The sequence below is a fragment of the Cicer arietinum genome, chromosome 8 (assembly GCF_000331145.2).
Source record: "Cicer arietinum cultivar CDC Frontier isolate Library 1 chromosome 8, Cicar.CDCFrontier_v2.0, whole genome shotgun sequence".
In the NCBI taxonomy this organism is placed as follows: domain Eukaryota; kingdom Viridiplantae; phylum Streptophyta; class Magnoliopsida; order Fabales; family Fabaceae; genus Cicer; species Cicer arietinum.
In genome coordinates, this window is record NC_021167.2 from 6,836,617 (window position 1) to 6,864,432 (window position 27,816).

General features: G+C 29.9%; 1 long non-coding RNA gene and 1 pseudogene across 1 annotated transcript; both read right to left on the minus strand.

Moving 5' to 3' along the window:
- Window positions 1-4,351: 4,351 nt before the first annotated feature.
- LOC101495300 (putative protease Do-like 14) lies at window positions 4,352-8,880 on the minus strand (annotated as a pseudogene).
- Window positions 8,881-11,339: 2,459 nt separating this feature from the next.
- On the minus strand, window positions 11,340-15,921 carry LOC105851125 (uncharacterized). The gene is made up of 4 exons (XR_012161599.1): window positions 15,656-15,921; window positions 12,431-12,536; window positions 12,225-12,319; window positions 11,340-11,739 (listed from the first exon to the last, which is right to left on the minus strand). It is a non-coding gene; the product is annotated as an uncharacterized lncRNA (long non-coding RNA).
- Window positions 15,922-27,816: the final 11,895 nt, after the last annotated feature.

Below are 27,816 nucleotides of genomic sequence, written 5' to 3' on the forward strand. Positions count from 1 at the left end.
TCTCCTGAGAGATTTATCAGCGCGCCACCATCACCACACTACAAGAAAAGCAACTATTAATAAAGTTGCAAATGATGTCAAAAAGAGCCAGATAACAATCAGAAATGCACAGAATTTCTTCCAAGAAATCTGAAGATAAACGAAAATGAAATACAACCATATAAAATTACAAACTCTCAACCATAAAGTTAAACCAAATAATTTCTTCATAATCATGCATCTCAATCAATAACATGCAAAAAGTTAAGCAATCATTTTTTGTTCACATTCATGGTTAATCAGATGGGAAAGAAATTACTCTCGTGATCTTGCAAGTCCCCATGATGAGTTCCGTACAGTCAAATAAATTATACAGAAAATACTTTAATAAGTTTGAATTGATGAATTGAATGCCCTTTATCAATTATATTGACAAAATAAATAAATAAAATGAGTGGTTTTAAGTATGAAAAGGAGATTGAGTAATTATAGAGAATTATCAATTAATTGAACCAATCAATTAGATTGGCTTCATGAGTTCCTTTAAAATCAGAAAATTGATAAAAGATAAAGAAAACAAATGGGCATGTTTAAATGCAATTTGTTAGTAAATAATTACATAAATTGATGATTTATAATTTGTTCAAAACATTCACAAAAAATATATAAAATAAGTCAGTAATTCATCAATTTTTAGAGTTAAATTACAAGTCAATATGTACTTCAACTTCCAAAACTCATCAGCTTTATGTGGTGAAATCAGTATGCACTTCAGCTTCGCTATATCATCTGTGGCCAACTATTAAAGCAAAACAAAATCAAAAATCATAAGTACCAACAGGAAATATTAATTAAAACTGGTCAATATACATTATTGTATCTTGATTAGTCAATGTATTGACACAATACTTACCGATTAAAATTTTCAGCAGCAACTTCTTCAACTACCATATTGATATGTATACGATCATTTTCATACGCTCGGACCACATACAAATCCAGTATATCTCCAACTTTCTTATCCCACACCATCTCCACAAACTAAAATGGGCAAGGGAGAAAAAAGTAGTTAACAAAATCATACACTTATACTCAAACGCATTCGGACAAACACAAAAAGAGAAAGAATGCTGATAATCAACCAACTCGTGATTTTAATTAGATGAACAATATAATCTCAAGCAGTTGATCAGTATTTAGAAACATCAATTGCAATTGGATTATAACAGAAGAACAATACAAACAAAAAGGGCCAGTGTGGAGGAGTTCGGTACTTGTGAACTCCTAAATCTGATTCCAGAAAAGGCTCTTTTACAAGAGAACTCTTCATGACTCAGTTTTATATGAGAGATTTCAATCCCAAGGGAGAAAAAAAAGTAGTAAACAAAATCATACAAAATGTTTTAGTTTAACTTTCAAGAATAATAAAGACGGATAGAACAACAAAAAAACCATTTTTCAAAATTTGTAGACTGAAGCAATAAAGTGAAATAAGAAAAGTTTTAAGCAAAATACTGAAAGTCCAATAAATTTGAATTGAATGCCTTTATTACATTCTCCAAAAATATCCAAATCCATTTACTGAAGAGAATATATATCCAAGAAACTGTGAACAGTTTTTCCACCAAAAGAATATTAGAAAAAGAAAAATAATCTCTTAAGAATGACATTGGTAAACATATACAAATAAATTATATTGATAAATAGAATATACCTCCAAAACACTGTGGATTGTTTTTCCATCACACTGAATTATTACATCATTCAAACGCAACCCAGCAGCATCAGCAGAAGAACCTTGAATTACCTACTCAAAATTGGATCATATTAAGACGTGCAATTGAGACATAATCAAATAAATGAAATCGACCTAAGTATCATACAGATCCAAACAAACATAAAAAAAAAAAATGTTCTTTCAAGCAGCTAAAAGAGGAATTATAGAACCTACGCAACAAGAGTGTTTTCCCCTTCAATCACACAAAATACTAAACCAATTTAACAACCATTTTACAACAAGCAAAAGGAAGTAAGAACTAAAGAAATGATGTAATAACAAAACGAAATGGAATATAAGAGAACTCATGACATAGAAGCTTATGTATTATTAACATGCAGCAGCAATAATTTAATCACCCACAATTGACAATTGGTTTCTAAATTACTCCATTGATTGCTCAACAAGCCAATCAGAAGCATTATTAGTGCATATTAAAGACTAAATCAAAGTCCAACTCTTAAGATAAAACACATCAGCAGGATTTCATGATAATACATGCATTAAAAGCAAGTCGCGTGAGAATTAGGTAGGTAGCATACCTTCTCAACAAATAGCCCGTAGCAGATATTCGGAAACTTTTGAATAATATTCTCTATTAGAGATATATCAGCTGCGTAAAAGTTTGTAGCCACAACTCATAGAGAAAGTCGCCGGAGTACCCTGTTGTGAAGAGTTATTCATTAGATCACGAATTATTAGATATACCTTAGGCAATTCATGAGATGAGAATAAGTTATTTATTTAGAATGTCAGCAAATATGCCCAAATATGTAACAGCATTCAAATATAAGTGAACATTATGAAGATTGAAACTTAATCATCATGAAAATTTCAACATTAGAGAAACAAAATTGCATGACACCACATGTTAAAAATTGGTCAACAATTGACTTGTAAGTTTACTTTCTTTTCAAGTAAGACTGAGTGTCTCATGGCACTGCAGTTACACAATTGAATGGTGCGACTGAGTGTCTCTGAGCCTTCTCCAAGAAGGTCAAACCAAACTGAAACAGAGCAAATGGTAACAAAAAGCAAAGACACAAGGAGAAAATGACTCATGGCACTGCAGGTACACAATAATCAAGTTTAAAACTTCTTTAATGAATATGTTTACAACTTCTACAAACAGGTTGCATAGCAAATTCTTCATGCCAAAGTATAAGATTTTTTTCAAGAAAAAGTCAGTTGAGTTTTATTGTTTCAAAATTTGTAACAGACATAAATGTCAAAATAAGCATCTATATGTTACATACAGTGCTATAACAAAAACTTCATGATTCAAAGCTTATACGGCAAGAGAAATGCCACTGTAGAAAAATTGCATTGATTAAAGGATTGAAACGAGAATTATGAAGTTTAATCTTCGTCAAAAGCCAATTGTAATTATTTATTACAATTATGAAGTTCTTACTAAAAAATATTCCAACTTTAACATTGACACATGCAAGTAGTCAACTACACAATAACCAAACGCATCATAATCCTACTATATAGGAGGATGTCTTGTTACCAAATGCCCATCGACACACCAGTAAACAACTACATAATGCACTATTATTAAATATAAACAATAAAATTAGATTGATAAATACATCATTAACATACCCATATCTTTTGTAATGCTTCCAGCATTTGTGAGCTATGTTTATAGGCAAAAATGGAGTAGCAAAACCATTTGCATAATAAAATATAATGCCAATTACTTCTCCTGAGAGATTTATCAGCGCGCCACCATCACCACACTACAAGAAAAGCAACTATTAATAAAGTTGCAAATGATGTCAAAAAGAGCCAGATAACAATCAGAAATGCACAGAATTTCTTCCAAGAAATCTGAAGATAAACGAAAATGAAATACAACCATATAAAATTACAAACTCTCAACCATAAAGTTAAACCAAATAATTTCTTCATAATCATGCATCTCAATCAATAACATGCAAAAAGTTAAGCAATCATTTTTTGTTCACATTCATGGTTAATCAGATGGGAAAGAAATTACTCTCGTGATCTTGCAAGTCCCCATGATGAGTTCCGTACAGTCAAATAAATTATACAGAAAATACTTTAATAAGTTTGAATTGATGAATTGAATGCCCTTTATCAATTATATTGACAAAATAAATAAATAAAATGAGTGGTTTTAAGTATGAAAAGGAGATTGAGTAATTATAGAGAATTATCAATTAATTGAACCAATCAATTAGATTGGCTTCATGAGTTCCTTTAAAATCAGAAAATTGATAAAAGATAAAGAAAACAAATGGGCATGTTTAAATGCAATTTGTTAGTAAATAATTACATAAATTGATGATTTATAATTTGTTCAAAACATTCACAAAAAATATATAAAATAAGTCAGTAATTCATCAATTTTTAGAGTTAAATTACAAGTCAATATGTACTTCAACTTCCGAAACTCATCAGCTTTATGTGGTGAAATCAGTATGCACTTCAGCTTCGCTATATCATCCGTGGCCAACTATTAAAGCAAAACAAAATGAGAAATCATAAGTACCAACAGGAAATATTAATTAAAACTGGTCAATATACATTATTGTATCTTGATTAGTCAATGTATTGACACAATACTTACCGATTAAAATTTTCAACAGCAACTTCTTCAACTACCATATTGATATGTATACGATCATTTTCATACGCTCGGACCACATACAAATGCAGTATATCTCCAACTTTCTTATCCCACACCATCTCCACAAACTAAAATGGGCAAGGGAGAAAAAAGTAGTTAACAAAATCATACACTTATACTCAAACGCATTCGGACAAACACAAAAAGAGAAAGAATGCTGATAATCAACCAACTCGTGATTTTAATTAGATGAACAATATAATCTCAAGCAGTTGATCAGTATTTAGAAACATCAATTGCAATTGGATTATAACAGAAGAACAATACAAACAAAAAGGGCCAGTGTGGAGGAGTTCGGTACTTGTGAACTCCTAAATCTGATTCCAGAAGAGGCTCTTTTACAAGAGAACTCTTCATGACTCAGTTTTATATGAGAGAGTTCAATCCCAAGGGAGAAAAAAAAGTAGTAAACAAAATCATACAAAATGTTTTAGTTTAACTTTCAAGAATAATAAAGACGGATAGAACAACAAAAAAACCATTTTTCAAAATTTGTAGACTGAAGCAATAAAGTGAAATAAGAAAAGTTTTAAGCAAAATACTGAAAGTCCAATAAATTTGAATTGAATGCCTTTATTACATTCTCCAAAAATATCCAAATCCATTTACTGAAGAGAATATATATCCAAAAAACTGTGAACAGTTTTTCCACCAAAAGAATATTAGAAAAAGAAAAATAATCTCTTAAGAATGACATTGGTAAACATATACAAATAAATTATATTGATAAATAGAATATACCTCCAAAACACTGTGGATTGTTTTTCCATCACACTGAATTATTACATCATTCAAACGCAACCCAGCAGCATCAGCAGAAGAACCTTGAATTACCTACTCAAAATTGGATCATATTAAGACGTGCAATTGAGACATAATCAAATAAATGAAATCGACCTAAGTATCATACAGATCCAAACAAACATAAAAAAAAAAAATGTTCTTTCAAGCAGCTAAAAGAGGAATTATAGAACCTACGCAACAAGAGTGTTTTCCCCTTCAATCACACAAAATACTAAACCAATTTAACAACCATTTTACAACAAGCAAAAGGAAGTAAGAACTAAAGAAATGATGTAATAACAAAACGAAATGGAATATAAGAGAACTCATGACATAGAAGCTTATGTATTATTAACATGCAGCAGCAATAATTTAATCACCCACAATTGACAATTGGTTTCTAAATTACTCCATTGATTGCTCAACAAGCCAATCAGAAGCATTATTAGTGCATATTAAAGACTAAATCAAAGTCCAACTCTTAAGATAAAACACATCAGCAGGATTTCATGATAATACATGCATTAAAAGCAAGTCGCGTGAGAATTAGGTAGGTAGCATACCTTCTCAACAAATAGCCCGTAGCAGATATTCGGAAACTTTTGAATAATATTCTCTATTAGAGATATATCAGCTGCGTAAAAGTTTGTAGCCACAACTCATAGAGAAAGTCGCCGGAGTACCCTGTTGTGAAGAGTTATTCATTAGATCACGAATTATTAGATATACCTTAGGCAATTCATGAGATGAGAATAAGTTATTTATTTAGAATGTCAGCAAATATGCCCAAATATGTAACAGCATTCAAATATAAGTGAACATTATGAAGATTGAAACTTAATCATCATGAAAATTTCAACATTAGAGAAACAAAATTGCATGACACCACATGTTAAAAATTGGTCAACAATTGACTTGTAAGTTTACTTTCTTTTCAAGTAAGACTGAGTGTCTCATGGCACTGCAGTTACACAATTGAATGGTGCGACTGAGTGTCTCTGAGCCTTCTCCAAGAAGGTCAAACCAAACTGAAACAGAGCAAATGGTAACAAAAAGCAAAGACACAAGGAGAAAATGACTCATGGCACTGCAGGTACACAATAATCAAGTTTAAAACTTCTTTAATGAATATGTTTACAACTTCTACAAACAGGTTGCATAGCAAATTCTTCATGCCAAAGTATAAGATTTTTTTCAAGAAAAAGTCAGTTGAGTTTTATTGTTTCAAAATTTGTAACAGACATAAATGTCAAAATAAGCATCTATATGTTACATACAGTGCTATAACAAAAACTTCATGATTCAAAGCTTATACGGCAAGAGAAATGCCACTGTAGAAAAATTGCATTGATTAAAGGATTGAAACGAGAATTATGAAGTTTAATCTTCGTCAAAAGCCAATTGTAATTATTTATTACAATTATGAAGTTCTTACTAAAAAATATTCCAACTTTAACATTGACACATGCAAGTAGTCAACTACACAATAACCAAACGCATCCTAATCCTACTATATAGGAGGATGTCTTGTTACCAAATGCCCATCGACACACCGGTAAACAACTACATAATGCACTATTATTAAATATAAACAATAAAATTAGATTGATAAATACATCATTAACATACCCATATCTTTTGTAATGCTTCCAGCATTTGTGGGCTATGTTTATAGGCAAAAATGGAGTAGCAAAACCATTTGCATAATAAAATATAATGCCAATTACTTCTCCTGAGAGATTTATCAGCGCGCCACCATCACCACACTACAAGAAAAGCAACTATTAATAAAGTTGCAAATGATGTCAAAAAGAGCCAGATAACAATCAGAAATGCACAGAATTTCTTCCAAGAAATCTGAAGATAAACGAAAATGAAATACAACCATATAAAATTACAAACTCTCAACCATAAAGTTAAACCAAATAATTTCTTCATAATCATGCATCTCAATCAATAACATGCAAAAAGTTAAGCAATCATTTTTTGTTCATATTCATGGTTAATTAGATGGGAAAGAAATTACTCTCGTGATCTTGCAAGTCCCCATGCTGAGTTCCTTACGGTCAAAATGGCAGCGACCAAGACTGTAATAAAAAAACAAACAAAAGTTACAAACAAGGGAACTTTGCCAAAATAAACTAATACATTACTCTAAAGATAAGATATTTTGAAACAACATAATATTTAATATGTACGATGAGAACAACTCCACCTATCTAACTAACCTGGATTCACCAAGAGCAGCCATGAGATCAAATGGTTTGGCAAAATAACACCCCACGGCAATCGTCGCATGACCGGGAACAAGGTTAAAATGACTAGAATGTGGACGAAGATGAAATAACTTCTTCTCAGCCGAGTTAACATTGAGATAATCATCCACTTGTCTAAACCTTGCAGGATGAATCGGACTGAAACCGTAGTGGAAATCATATGCACGTACTTCTCCATCATATGATTGACCATCATACAAGTATATGATAACCTAGAAAGAAGAATTAAACTCCATTATACTTTACGACAATGATCAAGTTAAGATGATTTGTTTTTTAGAATAAAAATATCATTAATTGCAACTCAAAGGCATAATAAAATCTAATAAATAAATTATACATAATAAATTGATATCGTTTTAATCGCACTATAAATACCAATATTTAGCATCTAAAAACCTCTAAACTCACTTGTCTAAGGATGTCGAAAGCACTTTTAGTCCTACCAAATAATGTAATATTTTGATAAATGGAAACACATAACATATACCATTTTTTGTTCAGATTCATCGTTAATTGGGGAAAAAACTTAATTTCGTGATCTTGCAAGTCCACATGATGAGTTCCTTACCGTCAAAATGGCAGCGACCAAGACTGCAATAAAAAAAACAAAGGTTACAAACTAGGGAACTTTGCCAAAATGAACTAATAAATTACTCCAAAGATAAGATATTTTGAGGCAACATAATATTTAATATGTACAATGAGAACAACTCCATTTATCTAACTAACCTGGATTCACCGGGAGATCAAATGGTTTGGCAAAATAACGCCCACCGTCGCATGATCGGGAACAAGGTTAAGATGACTAGAATGTGGACGAAGATGAAATAACTTCTCCTCAGCCGGGTTAACATTGACATAATCATCCAGTTGTCTTAACCTTGCAGTAGCAATGGATGAATCGGACTAAAACGGTATCCAATCAAGGTTATCATATGCACGTACTTCTCCGTCATATGATTGACCATCATACAAGTATATGATAACCTACAAAGAAGAATTAAACTCTATTATGATCAAGTTAAGATGATTCGTTTGTTTAGAATTAAAATATCATTAATTGCAAGTTAAAGGCATAATAAAATCCAATAAATAAATTATACATAATAAATTGATATCGTTTTAATCTACACTATAAATACCAATGTTTAGCATCTAAAACCCTCTAGACTCACTTGTCTAAGGATGTCCAAAGCACTTTTAGGCCTACCAAACAATGTAACATTTTGATAAATGGAAACACATAACATATACCATTGATACATACGCAGAATCTACTAAGAATGCAAAATTCAGAATAGTAAGACATAATCGCTAGTTGAAGTTAGGTTTAAGTCCCAGATAAGTTAAACGCAGCAAATACAAACACTAACCTTAAGACCGTCAGCCAGATAATCTTCCATCATATCTTCTTTAGTGAGACGCCGATATTGGAAGATGTCAAAACAATATGGTCATTATTCCCATCGTTTTCAACGATCACACCGGAACATTGACTCAACTCTTGCTCTCCTGTATTCAAATAAAGCAATGATTATTCTAATGTTTCTACTTTTGTTTTGTTCAATTACCAAGATCACGGTGACAAGCAAATTGTAGTGTAGACATTACACACCAGTATAGTTGTTGACTTCCGCTTGCTCTGTTAGTTGTCAAATGTGTCACGACTGTATTTGTTGGTGATCCGTTAGTTGTCAGATGTATATCGCCACTGTATTTGTTGGACGCGCTACATACCAAGGTTTGCACATATTTATTCCTTTTAGTCGTCGCGAAACTCGTATAGGATATCATTCTTCTATCACATCTTCCTCGGTGGGACATCTAATGAGATGGATGTCAAAACAATATCGCCAAATTATTCTCATCGTTTTCAATGATCACGCCAGAATATTGTTCTATTGAGTCTATTTGTGTTTTCAACTATTGTTCTCCTGTATTTAGATAAAGCAATGATTATTCTAATGAGTCTATTTTTGTTTAGTTCAATTACCAAGAACACAGTGACAACCAAATTGTAGTAGAGACATGAATAACCTAAATATTTAATTGCTTTTGGCTTAGGGTTTACAGACTTATTTGCGAGCCTACAAGTACTATAAATATGTAAGCTTATATGTTTGAACAACGCTCACAAAAACACAAAAAATGCATGTGTAAAAAGAATAAATATGTATGCGTTCATTTTCAGCAATACTTACCATTGTATTGCCAAGAGCGTTTTCCCCTTCAATCACACAAAATACTAAACCAATTTAACAATCATTTTCCAACAAGCAAAAGGAAGTAAGAACTAAAGAAATGATGCAATAACAGAACAAAATGGAATATAAGAGAACTCATGACATAGAAGCTTATTTATTATTAACATGCAGCAACAATAATTTAATCACCCACAATTGACAATTGGTTTCTAAATTGCTCCATTGATTGCTCAACAAGCTAATCAGAAGCATTATCAGTGCATATTAAAGACTAAATCAAAGTCCAACTCTTAAGATAAAACACCTCAGCAGTAGGATTTCATGATAATACATGGATTAAAAGCAAGACGCGTCAGAATTAGGTAGGTAGCATACCTTCTCAACAAATAGCCCGTAGCAGATATTCGAAAACTGCGTAAAAGTTTGTAGCCACAACTCTTAGAGAAGGTCGTCGGAGTACCCTGTTGTGAAGAGTTATTCATTAGATCATGAATTATTGGATATACCTTAGGCAATTCATGAGATGAGAATAAGTTGTTTAATTAGAATGTCAGCAAAAATTCCCAAATACAAGATGGACTATAACAAAATATATATAACTTGGGAGTTAACATAAAATCTTGAACGCATAGCATTTGTCATCTTTATAATACTGATTATCATGTCTTTTCTCTTATGTGATGTATTTCTTTTTTTCAACTTGAACGCATGCATTTGTCAACTTTTTTTTGGCAAGGATTTGTTGGTTTAAAGAGATAGAAGATTAATATAAAGGCATAATTTAGTGAAGACTCTTTAATTAAATGTTTACTATTATTTTTAAATAAATAAGTGAATTGTTTTAGTTTTCAATATTAAAAAATCCATAGTCAACGACATTAATAAAGTCAACAAGTGAAAATTGATTACATCATGATTTTTTTTAAAAAAAAAGCTATTAAGGACTATTTTAATTTTTTTTTGAATTTGCAAGGATATAAATCACAGAAAAATATTTATACAAAGATTAAAATTAAAATGATTTATATATATAGAGACTAAAAACATATTTAAAAATATATACACATATATATGTGAGAAGAAATATCCAAAGACTCATTTAATAACATTATGTCAGCTTAAATATTTTCAAAATTTTCTTTTACTATTATCAAGTTTAATTATTTTCAAATATATAAAATAACTAAAACTTTCTTCTACTATAATTAAATTTTGTTGTATATTTATTGTATTTATATCCTATTGTTGCTTTGATATCCTCTTGTAATAACAATTGAGTAGTATATTTATTTTATTTAATTTTGTTTGTTATAATATTTCAATATGTATTTTTTAATATATAATATACATTTATTGTAATTTATTTATAAAGCCCAAAATTCAGCTTAATGGTTAATTACCATTTTTTTTCATAAAAAAATAATAAATAAATTCGCGTACAACAGTAAAATTCTTAGTTTGAGTACGAAATATAATATTCAACATAACAAATAACAATATGAGTATGCATCTAAAGTGCAAGAGTGAATTAAGTTTGCACCGAGTATTCATTGAATCTTCTAGAGGATTTTATACATAGGATTTCTCACTCTTACCCTCGAATTCACAGCCTCACCTATCTTGGATAACAAGTATATGATAACCTAGAAAGAAGAATTAAACTCCATTATACTTTACGGCAATGATCAAGTTAAGATGATTTGTTTTTTAGAATAAAAATATCATTAATTGCAAGTCAAAGGCATAATAAAATCTAATAAATAAATTATACATAATAAATTGATATCGTTTTAAACGCACTATAAATACCAATATTTAGCATCTAAAAACCTCTAGACTCACTTGTCGAAGGATGTCGAAAGCACTTTTAGTCCTACCAAATAATGTAACATTTTGATAAATGGAAATACATAACATATACCATTGATATGTATGCAGAACATAATAAGAATGCAAAATTCAGAATAGTAAGACATAATGGCCAATTCAAAACAATATGGCCATTATTCTTATCGTTTTCAATGATCACACCGGAACATTGACTCAACTCTTGCTCTCCTGTATTCAAATAAAGCAATGATTATTCTAATGTTTCTACTTTTGTTTTGTTCAATTACGAAGATAACTGTGACAAGCAAATTGTAGTGGATGCATGAATAATCTAAATATTTTAAGGTATACAGACTTATTAGTGTTCCTACAAGTACACTATAAATAAATAAGCTTATATGTTTGAACGGTGTTCATAAAAAACACAAAAAAATGCATGTGTAATTTATTATATACGTGTAATAAGTTAAATGTGTGTATGAGATAGAGTGGCAAAGATAATAGTAAGAGACCGTCAAACTCTGATATCCTATGCAATAAATCTGAATGAAGCAACAAAACCCCACTATACAAGCCAGAGAATAAACCATTTTAAAGTATACTTTGAACTTAAGAGGATGTCATTTTGCTTATCATGAAATAGTTGTAAAACATCAAATATGTCCCGAATGAACTGACAAAACACAAAAAAGTGAAATAAATTGGTCGCTTACAGCTTTCTTTGTATTTGTACACAAGAAGAAATCTTTCACCTCGAACTTTGGTCGCTTACTAGATAAGTGTGTTATGTAATGCATAAGTTCAGGCGCTGCTCCAAGGAATCGATTATGTGATAATAAATTTCAAATATGTATTAGCTACATGAGAATAGTTTAAACGAATGAAAAATAAAAATAAAAAAGGAAAAGGAAAATCTTACTGTAATGGTCTGGATTCAGTTCCCCTTCTTCTTCACAGAGATTTTCTCGTAACCAAGGGTTTTTCCTCTTTGCAAGTTCCTTATACATCGCAGCACAATTATCACCCTGCAAATAAACACAAATTAAAATTTTGCAAAGTAAAGGTATAAAAGGAAGACATCATTCCACTGTGAACAGAGTAAAACACGCAACAACGAGAAAGTGAGAGAGAAACCCAAAACATAGCGGCGAGAGGGAGCTGGGCGAAAGTAGAGAGGGGGCTGGGCGGAACTAGAGAAAATACTACCAATATCCAAATACTAGGGTTTCTAATATATCTTTAATTAATTTTCTTTCTTCTTGTGCAAAGGTTTAACACTTTCACTTATCATGGATATTATACTATTGATATTTCTTATATTATTAGGTTTTTCGTTTTAAAAAACTATATATACAATAGATTATATTGTGCACTAAATTTATTTTTTTATTGTAATTTTTATAATATTAATATATTTTATTTATCAAGTATATATATATTACCATTGTAATTTGATATTAAACTTTTATAATTAGATCAAATTGTTTTTAAAAATATTATCCATCAAATTTTTATCTAAAAACTCAACCAAATCATCACCGCAAACACCCCGGCGTCCTCATATGTCTTTTTTTTTGAAAAAATATATTTCAATATTTCTATTTCTCTTAAAAAAAACCAAATTTTAAATTTTTTTTAAAAAAATAATTATAATTAAATTAGTTATTTATTTATTTCAAATATTATGTGATTCAATTCATAAATTATTTAATTGATTTTTTTTTATGCAATGCAAATCTAATTTATCAATATATAATCCAATGAACTATATATTTGCACACTCCTACAAGTGGTACTTATGTCTAGCAAGAGGGACATTTTAATTTTAAAACAATAACAAGAATTATAAAATCTATTTTATAGTTGAATTTTTACAAAAATGTGTTGAAATTAACAACTCAACATTATTTTAACTGAACGCGATTTTAAATGAGTTTCAAATTCAAAAATTAAATGAGTTCCAAAATTAAGAACGCGATTTTAAATGAGTTCCAAAGAAACCCTTAACAACTCATGTTTCTGAAATAATATTTTTATTCGAGAAAAATAGATATAAAAAAAATTAAGAAAAAAAATATTTTTGATTTTATTTTGACTTTTTTTGAAAAAGTAAGTTTCAATATTTTATGTATTTTGTTTTCGAGAAAAACAAATTTTAAATATTTTATAAGAAAAAAAAAATTAATTAAGTTTTGTTAACTGATTTATTTAGATATGTGGTTCAATTTATAAACCATGTATGGTTTGCCTGGTGAGCGCAAAGCAAACCAAGCGAAAGTCTAGAGAAAGACAGAGCACAATATATTGTGTCAATATACAAATATTGACAATATGTGAATATATATTTATTATCTTGTTTTAAATGATATACGTGAGTTTAAATAATATATGTGTCACCACTGTATTTGTTGATGTTCCGTTAGTTGTCAGATGTATTGCCACTGTATTCTCATCATTTTCAATGATCACAGCAGAATATTAAGTCAACTATTGTTCTCCTGTATTTTGATAAAGCAATTAATATTCTAATGAGTCTATTTTTGTTTAGTTCAATTACCAAGATCACATTAACAAGCAAATTGTGGCGGTGACATGAATAACCTAATTATTTAATTGCTTCTGGCTTTAAGGTTTACTTATTTGCGAGCCTACAAGTACTATAAATAGGTAAGCTTATATGTTTGAACAGCGTTCACAAAAACACAAAAAATGCATGTGTGTAAGTTATAATATATGTGTAGTAAGTTAAATGTTTGTAAGAGAGAATGGTATGTGCATCATGTAATCTTAGTTTCTAAAGAATTTAATTTTTTTCAAAATTAATCTCATTTTCTTTAATTGGAAGTAAAAGACAATCAAACTATGATACCCTAACTAATAAATATGAATGATGCTACTACAACCCTGCTAAACAAGCCATAGAATAAACCATTTTGAAGTATACTTTGCACTTGAGAAGAAGTCATATTTCTTATCATGAAATTGTAAAACATCGAATATGTCCTAAATGAAATGACAAAAAACAAAATAAATTGGAGAAACCAATACAAACCATGGTTTGTATAAGATAAAAGAGAGAAGTCTTAAGCTTTCTTTGTATTTATGGTATAGTTGGTGACTTGCGCTCATCCTCTAAGTAAATACAAAGACTCTGTTTTTCTTTTCTCTCATTATTTTATTGCTAATGAAAATAAGGATTATCTTATATATTAATAATATTAATATTAGAATTTATTTGTTGTTGTAATCAACTGCTATTTATTACTTTTTAAACTTTGTTAATATTTTGTAATGTGAACTGAACAAATAGATTTCTTCACCTAAATTATACATAATTTTTTTTCATGGAATTCTTTAACTTGATTTTATCAATATATGGTATTTTGTAAGTACTTCGCTGATTTTATCAACTCTTGCTCCCCTGTATTTAAATAAGACAATTATTATTCTAAATGTGTATATGAGAGACAGTTGTAAGTGCATCAGCATCATGTAATGTTAATAATTTCTTAAGAATATAATTTTTCCAGAATTAATCTCTCATTTTTTTTAATTAGATGCATAACAGTAAGAGACAATCAAACTCCAATACTAAGTAATAAATATAAATGAAGCTACAAAACCCCACTATACAAGCCAAAGAATAAACCATTTTGAACTATACTTTGCACTTATCATGAAATGTAAAACATCAAATATGTCAGGAATGAAATAACAAAACACAAAAAGTGAAATAAATTGGAGAAACGAAACTTCAACAGATTCAAAATGTCAGAAATCATAAAAAATGAAAATATTCAAAAACCCTAAAAGACCCATGATACAATAAACCGTAACATTTTTGTTGTTGCTCACAGTGATGAGCACCTTCCAACACAGAAAAAATGGCATTCTCAATAGATTTAGTAACTTAACATAGATGAAAAAATGAAGTTATTTAATCAAACCCAGATCGTAAGAGAAATGAAAAATCTAACAAAAAAACTTAGTGTGCTTTAAATAAGAAAAAACATGTGTTAAAAACCCTAACTAAGATAGTTAAAAACAAAAAACTCAGATCATATTGCGTGTACCTATGTGTGTTTGTGAAGCATTTTTTTTCGATTTATAGTTGAGGAGAAGAAAAAGGAAAAAAGGAGGGTACCAATGTCAACGGAACCGGTGGCTAAGTTTTGGTTTAGTTATGGAGGTGTGTTGAGGCTTTGCGGAGGAACCGGTGGTGGTGGTTTCGAAACAGAAACGCTGGAGTTGGTCGTGGTGGCTTCGAGGCAGAATCCATGGAGGTGGTGGTGGTTTATGACTGAACGTTGAGTGAGCCTTGTGAGTGGGAATGGTGAGATGAAAGTTTTAGGGTTTGTTGTGAGTGAGAGAGAGTGACTGGGTTTGGGTATTTATAGTACAAAAATTATTAATCAATCCGCTTTTATAAACCATATAGACCTATTTGCTTTGATTTAAGAACCCGCTCTTGCCCACCACCTGTTACATAAATTGGACCACATACAGTTTGGTTTGTTTCAGACTGCATATTGTTGTCCAACCTTAATGTAAGGTTTCACACCTTAATACAGTTTGATTATATTGTGTATTAAATTTATGTTTTTACAGTAATTTTTATAATATTAATATATTTTATTTATAAAAAATAATAAATACATATTTGTACGATTGTAATTTGAATATATTTTAAATTTGATTTAAATTTATTGTTTATAATTAGATCATTTTTTAAAAATTTGTTATATATTATATAATAATAAAATTATTATTAGAATTTATTTATTGTTATAATCAACTACAATTTTTTTTAAACATTTGTTATTATTTTGTAACTTGAATTGAACAATTAAATTTCTTCACTTAAATTATACATAAATTTTTTTTTAGTGACACTGTTGTACCTTAATTTTAAAAAAAAAAATATTGTATTTTGTACATACTCCGTACTAGTACATAAGTGTGCATATGCATGATAGTTTTTCACAAAAATTACTTTTAATTGAATATAAGAATTAAAAGACTAGTTAATTTTCATGCATGATAATTGAGAATAATTGTCGAAAAAGAGTTTAAATTATTGACAACTTTAACATGAAATGATTGTTTCTAACTTGTACATAAATCAACTTTACAGCCATATATAAAGCTTCACTTTCTCACTTAGTTTCAAAAATTTTAAAATATCAGTGCAGTAATAACGTAATAACGTTAAATTATCATTACGTTGTTGAGCATTCAAAACTTAAGTTTGAATAAAATAGTTAACTACTTCAACAAAAAAATAGAAAAATGAGTTTGACTAGTTTGCATATAGCTCTTTCAAAATTCATATCTAGTTGTGTTACCATCACAATGCAAATCGTTTGAGTGAAATAGAAAAGCTATGAATATGGTTACATTACCATTTCGTATATTTGTGAAGAAAAAAAAACTGAATTGCAGTTTGAGTGAGTGTGATTTTTTATTTTCAGAACAAGAGCGCAACTTTTCGAATGAGAGAAAGAGAAAAAAGGGAGCGGCTTTCGGAATAGGTTGAAAAGATGATTTTAAGGTTTTGGATTTTGGATTGGGCTTGGACTACATGACCTACACCAACATATAAATCCTTATATTTTCGCACATATGTGGTTTCTTCTAAACTATTGTCTTAATGTTTTGTTGCCTTTTCTTCTAACCCATTCAAATAATTTTTATTTTATTTTTCAAATGTAGAAAACTTATTTCATTTCCAACTAGACAATATATGTGATACAAGATGGACTATAACAAAATATATATAAACTTGGGAGTTAGCATAAAGTCTTGAACGCATAGCATATTCTATGAGGGGATAATTATACCTCATTCATATCCTTCATTTCATTGTAGAATTAATAACATCGATGATTTCTCTTCAAATTTGTCTCCTACATATGTCATCTTTATAATACTGATTATCATGTCTTTTCTCTTATGTGATGTATTTCTTTTTTTCCCATTTGCTATGTTTTTTTTGTACTGCAATGTCTAACAACTTTTTTTGGCAGACGCATGCATTTGTCAACTTTTTTTTGGCAAGGATTTGTTGGTTTAAAGAGATAGAAGATTAATATAAAGGCATAATTTAGTTAAGACTCTTTAATTAAATGTTTACTATTATTTTTAAATAAATAAGTGAATTGTTTTTTTGTTTTCAATATTAAAAAATCCATAGTCAACAACATTAATAAAGTCCACAAGTGAAAATTGATTACATCATGAATTTTTTTTAAAAAAAAGCTATTAAGGACTATTTTTAATTTTTTTTTGAATTTGCAACGATATAAATCACAGAAAAATATTTATACAAAGATTAAAATTAAAATGATTCATATATGTAGAGACTAAAAACATATTTAAAAATATATACACATATATATGTGAGAAGAAATATCCTAAGACTCATTCAATAACATTATGTCAGATAAATATTTTCAAAATTTTCTTTAACTATAATCAAGTTTAATTATTTTCAAATATATAAAATAACTAAAATTTTCTTCTACTATAATTAAATTTTGTTGTATATTTATTGTTTTTATATCCTATTGTTGCTTTGATATCCTCTTGTAATAACAATTGAGTAGTATTTTTATTTTGTTTGTTAAAATATTTCAATATGTATTTTTTAATATATAATATACATTTATTGTAATTTATTTATAAAGCCCAAAATTTCAGCTTAATGGTTAATTACCATTTTTTTCATAAATAAATAATAAATAAATTCACATACAACTGTAAAATTCTTAGTTTGAGTACGAAATATAATATTTAACGTAACAAAAAACTATATGAGTATCTATCTTAAAGTGCAAGAATGAATTAAGTTTGCACCGGGTATTCATTGAATTTTCTAGAGGATTTTACACATAGGATTTCTCACTCTTACCGTCGCATTCACAACCTCACCTATCTTTGTTGACACCCCCAACTTGCATTTTTTTATTGTATTTTGTGTTCATTGAGGTTGTTCAAGCTACTGCCATTGAACAATTTAGGCGAGTTTATTATTAGACCATTTCAAAACTAACAACCTAGTCACAAACATTGAACGACAGAGGGATGTTGAAAGGGAACAAAATTGAGGAACTAAAATTGAGAATTGATAAATATAAAACAAACAAATGCCAACTATCATACATTTTTCTAAATCCTATTAATTAAGGCAATTTAATCGGTTGTTGCACACGAGCTAAAGTAGATAAAAAATACGAATATAGTAACACAAACTATCTTAGTCATCTTACAAAGACTTCAAAAAATTAAAAGCGTGCAAAGAAAAAAAAAAGTGGTTTTAAGTATGGAAAGGAGATTAAGTAATTATTGAGAATTATCAATTAATTAAACCAATCAATCTATTTAATTTTATGAGTTCTTTTAAAATCAGAGATTATATAAAAATAAAGAAAACAAAAGGGCACATTTAAATCCAATTTGTTAGTAAATAATCACATAATTTGATGATTTATAATTTTTTCAAAACATTCACAATATATATATATAAAATAGGTCAGTCATTCATCAATTTTTATAGAGTTAAATTATAAGTTAGTATGTACTTCAGCTTGAAAGTCCAACCGGAATTAGATGAGAAAAAAAAAAGTGTGAAACTGTTGCGGCCCGAAACTCTTGAGGTTTGCTATTCTCGTGGCCAACTGTTAAAGCAAAACAAAAACAAAAATGATAAGTACCAACAAAAAATATTAATTAAAGCTGCTCAATATACATTATTCTAGCTTGATTAGTCATTGTATTGATACAATACTTACCGATTAAAATTTTCAACAACAACTTCATCCACCACCATATTGATATGTATGCGATCATTTTTATATACTCGGACCACATACAATTCTAATATATCTCTAATCTTTTTATCCCACACCATCTCCACAAACTGAAACAGACAAAGGAGAAAAAAGTGATTAACAAAATCACATCAAAGTTTTAGTTTAACTTTCAAAAATAATAAAGACGAACAAAAATCATTTTCCAAAATCCTTAGACTGAAGCAATAAAGTCAAACAGGAAAAGTTTTAAGGAAAATAGTCCAATAAATTTGAATTGAATGTCTTTATTACATTCTCCAAAAATACCCAAATTAATTTACTCAAAAGAATATATCTCCAAGAAACTGTGAATTATTTTTCCACAAAGAAAATATAAGAAAAAGAAAAGGAATCTCTTGAGAATGACATTGTTAAACATATAAAAATAAATTATATTAAGAAATAGAATATACTTCCAAGAAATTATGAATTGTTCTTCTATAACAAAGAACTATTACATCATTTAAACGCAACCAGCAGAAGAACCTTGAATTACCGGTTCATATTAAGACGTGCAATTGAGACAAATAATCAATTAAATGAAACTGATTTGAGTATCATACATATCCAAACAAGCATAAAACAAATGATTTTTCAAGCAGCTAAAAAGGAATGATACAAGCTTCGCAACAAGATATTAAACCAATTTAACCACCATTTTCCAACACGTCAAAGGAAATAAGAACTAAAGAAATGATGCAATAACAGAACGAAATGGCATATAAGAGAACTCATGACAAAAAAAAGCTTATGTATTATTAACAAGCAGCAACAATAATTTTATCACTCACAATTGACAATTGGTTTCTAAATTGCTCCATTGTCAGTGCATATTAAAGAGTAAATCAAAGTCCAACTCTTTAGATCAAACACCCCAGTGCATATTAAAGAGTAAATCAAAGTCCAACTTTTTAGATCAAACACCCCAGCATTAAGATTTCATGATAATACATGCATTAAAAGCAAGATGTGTGAGAATTAGGTAGATAGTATACCCAAATATGTAACAAGATGCGAAGGAGTGTCTTTGGACCTTCTCCAACATTGGAGAAACAAAATTGCATGACACCACATGCCAAAAGTTGGTCAACAATTGCCTTATAAGTTTACTTTCTTTTCAAGTAAGACTAAGTACTGCATGTACACAATAATCAAGAACAATAATCAATTGCCTTATAGAGGGAGAAAATTACTCATAGAACTGCATGTACACAATAATCAAGTTCCGGCCTTAACAACATAAAAATGAAATTCAATAAATATGTTTAAAACTTCTACAAACAGGTTGCATAGCAAATTCTTCATGCCAAAGTATAAGATTTTTTTTCGCGAAAAAGGCTGTTGAGTTTTATTGTTTCAGAATTTGGAACAGACATAAGTGTCGAAATAAGCACCTATATGTTACATACAATGCTATAACAAAAACTTCATGATTCAAAACTTACACGACAAGAGAAATGCCACTGTAGAAAAACTGCATTAATTAAAGGACCGAAGAATTATGAAGTTTAATTTTCGTCAAAAGCCAATTGTAATTATTTATTACAATTATGAAGTTATTACTAAAAATGACAACAATGAACAACTAAATAATGCACTATTAATAAATATAAACAATAAAATTAGATTGATAGTAATGCTCCCAGTGAGCTATATTTATAAACAAAAAAGGGGTAGGAAAACCATTTTCATAATAAAATGTAATGCCAATTACTTCTCCCAAAAGGTTTATCGCGCGCCACACTACAAGAAAAACAATTGTTAATAAACTGCAGAGGATGTCAAAAAGAGCTACATAACAATAACAATTAGAAATGCAAAGAATTTCTTCCAAGAAATCTGAACATAAACGAAAATGAAATACAACCATATCAAAATACAAACTCAGCCATACAGTTAAACCAAATATTTTTGTCATAATCATACATCTCAATCAATAACATCCAAAAAGTTAAGCAATAATTTTTTGTTGACACACATCATTAATCCTAGCCGACAGATGGAGAGAGAAATTACTCTCGTAACCTTGCAAGTCCCCATGATGAGTTCCTTACAATCAAATTCGCAGCGACAAAGACTAAGACTGCAAAAAATCAAACAAAAGTTAAAGACAAACAACTTTGCCAAAATAAACTAATACATTATTCCAAAAATAACATATTTAAAGCACCATAATATTTAATATTTACAATAGAAACACCTTCATCTATCTAACTAACCTGAATTCACCCAGAGAACCCACACCAACCGTCGCATGACCAGAAATAAGGTTAAAATGGCTAGAATGTGGACGAAGATGAAATGACTTCCCATCAGCAGCCAAGTTAACATTGACATAGTCGTCCACTTGTCTTAACCTTGCATATTTACTAAGACCATTGATCTTGCTAACCCATGTAAAGAACAATGTCTTCATTGAATGATTAGTTTAGGTTGAACATGGAATTTTGGGACAATTGATTTCTAAATTGCCAAAAATGACAATTGATTTCTAAATTGCTCCATTGATTGTTCAACAAACTAATCAGAAGGTGCATATTAAATACTACATCTAAGTCCAACTGATATGATCTTGTTAATCATGGTTTACTTTAAGGATCGTTCTAGGTCGGAAACTTACAAATTTGAGTGAAAATCGTGTATAGCTGGAGAATGCGATAAACAGCGCTGGGAAACTCCGATTTGGCCAATTCCAAAACGAGGTCAAAGATGACGTTCCGAAACGCAAGTTAGGCTTTTGAATCACTGAAAACCAGTATATAGAACTCGAGATACGAACGCAGGTTACTGATCACGAAAATTGGAAGAATTGGAGTATTAGGGTTTGATGAAAAGGAAACTCAATATTATTATTCAGCAAAGAAACCAAGAACAAAATGGTGCCACAATCTAAGGATTGGTAAACTACGAAGAACGCCACAAGGGTTAACAACCTGTTCAAGATGAATTCTTTCAAGAACTCTAGAGAGCAAAACCTCACAAAAACAATATTCAAAATCTCCCTTCCATGAGGTTACAAATGCTTATTTATACTAAGTCTATCTCTAAACCTAAATGGGTCATAAGTGACACTATTCTCTAGGCCCATATTAGTCTTACATCTTATTTTTTTTTATAACATAAACTTAATGTAAGTAAGTAAAGTATCTTCACTTACATATAACAAAAACTAAATCAATAATAAAACTATTACAATTCCAAATCAAAGCAAACTAATAATTAATACAAATCAAATTAAAATATATAAAGTTTATCCTAATTTAATAAAATATGAATCATCTTCATGCTCTTGAGATCCTTATCACCAACCTTTTAGATCAAACACCTCAGCAGTAGGATTTCATGATAATGCATGCATTAAAAGCAAGATACATGAGAATTAGGTAGTATACCTTCTCAACAACAAAAACCCACTGCAAATACTCGGAATCTTTTGAATAATGTTATCTATGATAATATATCAACCGTATAAAAGTTTGTAGCCTCAAATCCCAGAGAAGGTCGGAGTACTGTGTTGTGAAGAGTTACTCATTAGATCTTCAACTATTGGTTATATTCATATTATCATTAATCCTAGCCGAAAAATGGGGAGAGAAATTACTTTGTGATCTTGCAAGTCAGTTCTTACCGTCAAAATCACAACCGGGTTAACGTTGATATAATCGTCCACTTGTCTTAACCTTGCTTGGAGAGGGATGAATCTGACTGGAACTGTATCCAAGCATTGTTATGGTGGAAATCAAATGTACATCTCCCTCATATGATTGACCATATGATAATCTACAAAGAGAATTAAACTCCATTATCATTTCCACTTTAAAGTAATGATCAAGTTAAGATGATTTGTTTTTTAAAATGAAAATATCATTAGTTGCATGTCAAAGGCATAATAAAATCCAATAATAAATTATACATTATAAATTGATATCATTTTAATGCGCACTATAAACACCTATGTTTAACATCTATCAACCTTAGAACTCACTTGTCTAAGGATATCCAAAGAACTTTTAGGTCTACCAAATAATGTAACATTTTGATAAATGTAAATGCCTAACACATACCATTGATACATAAGCAAACTTTAATAAGCATGCAATATTCACAATAATAAGACATAATCACAATATTAAGACATAACGGCTAGTACTAGTTAGGTTTAAGGTCCAATTTAATTGAACCCCAGAGATATAAACACTAACCTCTTAAGACTGTCAGTCAACTGAGCCAAATGATCTTCCATCACATCTTCTTCGGTGGGACGCCTAATGAGATGGATGTCAAAACAATATGACCATATTATTCTCATCGTTTTCAATGATCACACTAGAACATTAAGTCAATTCTTGTTCTCCTGTATTTAGATAAAGCAATTATTATTCTAATGAGTCTACTTTTGTTTTGTTCAATTACCAAGATCATGGTGACAAGCAAATTGTAGTGGAGACATGAATAACCTAAATATTTAATTGCTTCTGGCTTAAGGTTTACAGACTTATTTGCGAGCCTACAAGTACTATAAATAGATAAGCTTATATGTTTGAACAACGTTCACAAAAACACAAAAAATGTATGTGTGTAAGTTATAATATATGTGTAGTAAGTTAAATGTTTGTATGAGAGAGAGTGGTCTGTGCATCATGTAATCTTAATTTCTAAAGAATATAATTTTTTTCAAAATTAATCTCATTTTGTTTAATTGGAAGTAAGAGACAATCAAACTATGATACCCTAACTAATAAATATGAATGATGCTACTACAATCCCACTAAACAAGCCAGAGAATAAACCATTTTGAAGTATACTTTGCCCTTGAGAAGAAGTCATATTTCTTATCATGAAATTGTAAAACATCAAATATGTCCCGAATGAAATGACAAAAAACAAAATAAATTGGAGAAACGAATACAAACCGTGGTTTGTATAAGATAAAAGAGAGAAGCCTTGAGCTTTCTTTGTATTTATAGTATAGTTGGTGACTTGCGCTCATCCTCTCGGCAAATACTAAGACTTATATTTACGATATTGTTGGTAACTTGCGTTCATCTTCTCGGAAAATACTATGACATTGCTCTGTTGGTTGTCAGATGTGTCGAAGATTTGTTGGACGCCCTACATACTAATCACATATTTATTCCTTTTAGTAGTCAGTACTTGTAGAGGATATCATTCTTCTAAATTGAGCAAAAACGTCTGTTTTTTTCTCTCACATTATTTTATTGCTATATAATAATAATATTAATATTAGAGTTTATTTGGTGTTGTAATCAACCACAATTTATTATTTTTTAAACTTTGTTATTATTTGGTAATGTGAATTGAACAATTAAATTTCTTCACCTAAATAATACATAATTTTTTTTGTGAAATTCTTTATCTTGATTTTTTTTAAATATGGTATTTTGTACGTACTTCGTTCTAGTACCATAAGTATACATATCCATGATAGTATATTTTGTACGTATATGATTTTGAAGAGAAAATCAATATATATATATATATATATATATATAATTATATATATATATATATTTATTAGAAATTTGAAATCTAAATTTTCGTCATCACTTTCACACATATACAGGTGATAATTCTATTAAAACATACAATATATAATTATTTTGCTCTAAAAGATTCAATAAATTTTCAAATGAAGCTAGAATGAGTTTCTTAACATTTATTGTGATAAACTGCAAACTAATTTCATAGAGAACAATAATCATCTTCCTAAACAAAATATTTTATAAATACTCCAAAAAGTTTTGGTTATGAATATATTTCATATTCCATATCACTACAGAGTAAACAATGGTACAAAAATATATGAATGAACTTTTCATATCACTACTGTGCAATAGTGTAAAAATAAGCAAAACATCACACCATTCTCAAAAGCAGAATCAGGCTTTGTTGTGGGAGTTTGATCTGATGATGACATAGAACGAACACAGACGGTCTTCTCCAGATCTGATCGAGCAACCTTTTCTTTTTCTATATCCTGGAAAAAAAAATGAAGTGTTTGATTTAGGAATTTGAAAAACAATATTCCCCATGGTTCTAATAAGACATGACTTCATTCAAGAAATTGCAGAACCTGGCCCTCAACAACATTAATTCGAGACAAGGTTTAAGATAAGCTGTCATTCATAGATCGCTCTATTTCCTCGGCAGTGGCAGCTTTAGCCTCGACTTCCTGTAAAGTCCATTGAAAAAGATATAGAAACACAATAATATCCACTAGGAAAAAATTTTAAAATGAAAATAAAAAAGTATTCTAGAGACCTGAAGTCGAGAATTGAGAGATCTTTCAACTGCAACCCAAGCTTCGGCTCTTCTGGCATTTGTTTCCTGTTATCAGGTGAATTCTAGTCTAGAACAGATCCTAGGCAGGAGAACATAAAACAGAAGGAAAAACAATTCTCTAACATATGTTTATTACCTGCATGGCTTCAATTTGCCTTAAAAGAAGCCTTGTGAATTCTACAACTTGTGTAATAAGTTCTTCACACCGTCTTTCACTTGCCTATGGAAAACAAGTAAAATTAGAAAACTACCAACATCACAAACAAGCAAAAGCATCATTATCCAAAAGTCAAATAATTGAAAGACATGCAGAAAGCATGTGAGCAGACCTGGTAATGTTTTTTAACATCCTCGATGTCTCTGTGAAACATGTCTTCTTTGAATACAGCCTGAATAGAGATGAACGGAAGAATTATAAGCAATATCATGAGAAAGTCAATTAGTAAAAAGAAAGACAAAGAGACATCAAAAACCAGTTCTTCCTTTCTACTTAGAGTTTGTCTCAACTCTTCAAGTGTCTGGACTAGCATAGATTCACATTCCTCGACTTTTCTTATACATCTCTCTAGCTCAGGTATTGCTTCATTATTTGCTTGAGCCCCTGCTAATGCTTCAGCCTCCTTAGCAGCAGCCAAAACATTAGTGAAATACTTTTTATGTACTGCAAGTTCATTTTGATGTTTTTCTAGCTATTATCCCTCTTAATACTTTCTACCTTATTCTCCTCTACCTGGACTGCATGACATTAACCAAAGAACAACTTAAATTATAAATACATATAAATATTAGGATTGTCAACACCTGCCGCTTTAAAAAGGAATTTGATAATTCATAATGAAATAGACAGTGGCAGATCTTCTCGGGAGCGGGGGGCCACATCATCCCCCATACTTTTAATATAGTTACAATTGTATGAATTGTCAATTATGCCAAAAAGGGGGAGATTGTTGGATTTTGATCCTTTGATTCCTAATTTTGACATAATTAATAATTCAACAATGTTCATACAATGCATGATAAATCTAATATTTGAATTGAGCAAGATTTCAGGAACCATAATCAAACCCTACACACTTGGATCAAATTGCTTGGAACACAAGAAATCAACAAAAGTTGAATTCTGAATATGTAAATCGATTGGGAAATCGATTTCATAACAAGGGTGTAAGGAAATCTTAAGTGTTTGTGAATGTGCAATCGATTAGGCAATCGATTAGATCAATTAAAAATGAAAACTGCACAAGTCAGTAGCCTCTGATTTGGAGAAAATCGATTGGTAAATCGATTGAACATTTCACAAATCAAACCTGATGGTAACACATCGATTGGTAAATCGATTGAATGAGTCACAGTGGCACTCCAGTGCTGAGGGAATCGATTGGCAAATCGATTGACAAAGTATCATTTGAAAAATAACCTCACCTGTGACAAATACAATCGATTGGACAATCTATTGTTAACACTTTAATTTTGATAAAGTTTGGTTGCAATCGATTGGCAAATCGATTGAACTAAACACCAGGTAAAAACTTTTCAGGAACATGACACCAAAGCGATTGACAAGTCGATTGATATCAAATAGCTGAGCCACTGTTTTGAAAACAATCGATTGGCAAATTGATTGATATTAAAACTGAATCACTATTTTGAATCACATCGATTGACAAAGCGATTTACATCAAAAACCTGAGCCACTGTTTTGAAAACAATCGATTGGCAAATCGATTGAAATAAACTTGTTGAAAACACAGTGAACTCAGAAGTTTGGCAAATCGATTGAGTAATCGATTGAAAATAGTTTTATCAAAACAGATTCCCAGAAATCGATTAGGCAATCGATTTATACAGGTCTGGACATGTTCTACTGAAAAGTGTTGTTTTAAAGAATCGATTGGTAAATCGATTAGCTTGTATAGTTTCAAGATTAAAGAAAACCAAGATCGCGATAATCGATTGGCAAATCGATTTAGCTCATTTTATAACTTTACAAAATCGATTGGGAAATCGATTTCGTAAGTGGTTTTTCAGAAACTATATAAGATGTCTTTCAATCTTTATTCTAACAACTTCTTAGAACTTTAACACAACATTTTCATAACTTTCATAATTTCTCACAACGCTCTTAGCTGTTCATAACAACAAACTAACAACT